Source organism: Copadichromis virginalis, linkage group LG6 (assembly GCF_057382275.1).
Source record: "Copadichromis virginalis isolate Kocher_CV1m ecotype Utaka linkage group LG6, C_Virginalis_male_GT1.1, whole genome shotgun sequence".
Taxonomy (NCBI): Eukaryota; Metazoa; Chordata; class Actinopteri; order Cichliformes; family Cichlidae; genus Copadichromis; species Copadichromis virginalis.
In genome coordinates this window covers 16,881,044-16,885,612 of record NC_140623.1, presented here as the reverse complement: position 1 = coordinate 16,885,612, position 4,569 = coordinate 16,881,044, and positions in this window count along the sequence as shown.

The following is a 4,569-nucleotide window of genomic DNA, read 5'->3' as shown; positions in this document are numbered from 1 at the left end:
TGCTGTGGAATTGGTTTCATTGTTTAGTTTTGGCTCATCCGTTGCAAGAATATTCATAGCACCAAAGATTACCAAACCCATTTTTTGACACATTCTTGGCAAACTCGTTCCAGTTTTTTCAGAATATCATAACAAGAGCTAACCTGAAACAACAGTAAAAGATCCGCTTTTACGATGCCTTGAGTTTAAATATGCAGGATTTCTCCAGATTTGCCTGTAGGTGAGAAAAACTGAACCACCGCAACTTGAGACCCGGGGCCAGATAAAACTGTCTTGAGCACAAATGCACTTTACTGAAACTGCTCCCACAAACAAGTGAATTATACATTTACAATCGACAGTGATTAAAATGCTTTATCTTAACTTTGATACCTGAAACTAATAGTATAAATAAATATGGCATAACTGAACCTAAAGTAATAATTTCTAGCTGCAGTGATTAGATTCACTGTGTTGTATGATATAAAAAGTAATTTCCCTCCCCCAACATAGCCATTTAAGACTTTCAGATTCCACTAAACCACGGTGAGATCATTTTCCACAAATGGAGAAAACTTGGAACGGTGGCGAGCCTTCCCAGGACCAAAATCACTCCAAGAGCGCATCAACAACTCATCAGGTCACAAAAGAACCAGAACATCTAAAGAACTGCTGGCCTCACCTCAGTTCAGGTCAGAGTTCATGATTCAGCAATAAGAAAGAGAATAAACAAAAATGGCATCCATGTGATAGATCACCATTTACCAGAAAAACACCTTGATGATTCCCAAGACATTTGGGGAAATATTCTGTGGACTACTTTTTTCTGCACTTTTTTGCTTGAGGCTTGAGTCCCGCTACATCTAATGTGAAACTAACACAGCATTTCATAAAAATAACACCACCCACAGTCAAACATGGTGGTGATAGTGTGATGGTCTGGAGCTGCTTTGCTACTTAAGGACAAAGGGCTCCAGAAAACAAACAAACAAAAACCCAAACACCTCAAAGCGTTCCCACTCCAAAACCTGTACTGGCATCTGATTGAAATTCTTTTGCGCGACTTTAAAAAGGCCATTACTGCTCGCTGTCAGTTATTGCAAATAGCTGATTGCAGTTCTTGCTACCAAAGGTAGCACAAACAGTTATTAAGGTTACAGGGCAATCACGTTTTTAGAAAGGGTCAGGTAGGTTTCGATAGCTTTTCTCCTTTAATAAATGAAATCATCATTTAAAAACTACATTTTCTTATTTTGCATGTTATTTTCCTATAATATTAAAATTTGTTTGCTCTGAAAAATGTGACAGGTGCCAAAAAAAAGTCAGGAATTGGGCAAACACTACTCAAAGAAAATTAAAGGAACACATTAAAAACTTCAGATCTCAAATCATGCTGGATACCTATACTGATATGGACAGTGTAATGTGTTAGGAATAGGCCGAATTCTTAGGCAAACCAAAAATAAAAATGAAAAAAAATTGTGGCAGCCTCATCATTTTTGATGTAAATCCTTGCAGTAATTCAAGATAATACTCAGTAGTTTCACCCCTACCTGGTTCTATCCATGCCTGACAACATCAGGGCATTTTGTCCTGGAGGATCCCGTCTATCAGCAGTCAGGTCATTAATAAACACGAGTGTTCCTTTATTTCTCCATACTTTTCTCTTCCAGTCATTCTGGTAAACGTTCATCTTGGTTTCATCTGCCCATAGATTTATTTCCACCCAGAACTGCAAAGCCTCTTTTAGATATTTTCAGACATCTGGCCTTCCTGGTGATAATTGTCACCAGTGGTTGTTGTAAACCCTCTCTATTTACATTCATAAGGACATCTCTTAATTTGTTGAGTTTTGCAATATTATGACTCAACTCCTTACAAGTGTTGTCTTGTGGTGAATGAATTTTTTTTAACTAAGGAAAGAATTCAGCACTCCTCCACTTTAATTGTCTTCTGTGGTCTTTTAGGCCTTTCGGTGTTGCTGAGCAGGCTGGTGCATTCCTTCCTTTTAAGAATGTACCCGATTGTCTATTTGGCCACTCCTGGAGCTTTTGCAGTCTCTCTGATTCTTTTATTGTGTTTTTCAGCCTAATGATGTCCTCCTCCAGTTGCATCAGCATCTCTTTGGATTTCATATTGAGCTACCAAACACAAATTCAACACTTCGAATCATATCCACATTTTTTATCTGCTTGGTTTGTAAAGAAATCACAAGGAAACATGAAAAAAATATAAATCTACTTGAGAGTCAACTGTACAATTTTTGTCTATAAAAATGTCTGTAATACCCACGCAGTTACTTCAGATTTTTTTGTTAAACATCTTCATTTAAATCTGCCCTTCAGTCACACCTTAATTGTTTGGTTTAAAATTCACACAGGCAAACCTGCAAAAACCATGCAAGGCTTGCTTTGTCCAAAATCTTATAGACCTGGCTATCTAATGGCTTAATGTTCAGCAAGTGCATGATATATGGTCCATTTTGATAGTTTATTTTATGGTACTGTTGGATTGCATAATAATAAGGCATTTTTAACACTATATAGAGAAAACTCGTCTCTGCAGTGGTCCACTTTGTTAACATACAGACAGATATATATCTGGAGTCTAACTGTAATCATTATTGTTTCAGTCCGGTGCACACTACGTTTTCTGTGGCAGTGATAAACGGCACTGATGACCATTTATGTTTTACATATTGTGTTGTGTGTTTTATCTGTTTTTTAATGTTTTATGTGAAAGTCTATGTGTGTTCTGTATAGTTATAAAAAATTAAACCATGTGTAAATTGTAAATATCAACAGAAAGTAATGAGTTGCAAATCTGTTAAACACATATTTATTTTCACAATAGAACATAGAAAAGAAATCAAACGTTTACACTGAGAAAATATAACTTTCGACAAATATTGTCTCATTTATAATTTTTTAATTTGGCAGTAGCCAAGTAACATGACTGGGTGTAAAAAGAGCATCTTAGAGAGGCAGAGTTTCTCAGAAGTAGCGATGAGCTGAAAATTGAGCATCTACAGATTGTGAAACAATTTCAGAATGACGTTTAACAACATAAAATTGCAACGATTTGTCTACCATACATAATTTCATTACAGAATCCCAGGAATGTGGACAAATGTCTGTGTGCAAGGGACAATATACAAAAACTCAGTGTGATCTTGTGGTGATCTTCAGGCCCCCAGGTGGCACTACATTAAAAACAGGTGTGATGCTGTCATCAAAAACACTGCATGGGCTCAGGAACACTTCCAGAGACTACTGTCTGTGAACACAGTTCATTGTGCCATCTGCAGGTTAAAGCTCTATGATGCAAACAAGAAGACAATCCAGAAACACTACCATCATCTCTGCTCATTTGAAATGCAGTGATGCAATCAGGAAACTGTTCTGTGGACAGATGAATCAAATTCTGAAATTCTTTTTGGAAAACATGGATGCCGAATCCTCCAGAGTAAAGAGGAGAGAGACCATAGTCCAACTTGTTATTAATTCAAAGGGCTGCATCTCTTATACTATAGGGTTGTGTTAGTACCTATTAACTTGGCTGCTTACACCAAGATACCATCAGTGCTAAAAGGTATATGCAGTTTTTGGAGAATCACGTGGTCTCATCCAGATATAATCTTTTTCATCAGGACAATATTTCAGCAATGCTAAACCTCACATTGCAGCTATTACAACACATAACATTAACAGTACAAGAGTCCAGGTGTGGAACTGGCCTGACTGTTCAGGTCTTACACCAACTAAAAACACAGCATGAAAGGGAAAATACAACAACTAAGACCCAGGACTGTTCAGTAACCAGAATCCTATTTTATAAGAGAATACGATGATATTGAGCAGCTGCCCTGTTCAGTTTCCAAACGTTTACAGACTGTTTTTAGAAGAAGAGGTGATGATACACAGTGGTAAACATGGCTGTGTCCTACTTTTTTGGGGTGAAATCTTGCTGCCATCAAATTCAAAATTACCTTTGCAATATCCTTTTTTTATTTTTGAATGTAATTAGATTTTTTTTTTTTAATTAAATTAACTTTCATTTAGGCTCCTGTGTGTGTGTGTGTGTGTGTGTGTGTGTGTGTGTGTGTTTAAAAACTTTAGTTTTTACTAGTTATATTTGGGTATTTAAAATAGAAATGAAAGAAACTGAACTTGATTCTTGTGTTTACAAATGTGGCAAATACCGAAATCATTACTTTTTGTTATTATTACTTTAAGTATTGGCTAGTTTTCATTTTTCATTGTAGCTGTCTCCGATCACTTTGGTTGTGTAAAGCCGGCTGCTACACATTTGCTTTCCATTCAAGCATCGCGAAAGCTTGAATTGAAATTCCGTTTGCATGTGTTTTTTTCTCATATTAGAGTGCTCCATTGGTGTTTTAAGACACTGATGACATTAAATTGTCTTAGACGGTTAAGTAAGGATTAGACCAGATAGGGATTTCTATCAAAAACGTGGATTTTGACCGTCTAAAGTGAAGTGTGGTAGTTTACAGGGAGTGCTTGAACGCATCACAAGTGCTCGCCTTTTTTGTCGCTGAAAGTAGGACCTAAACGTCTTTGACAGTTGGGA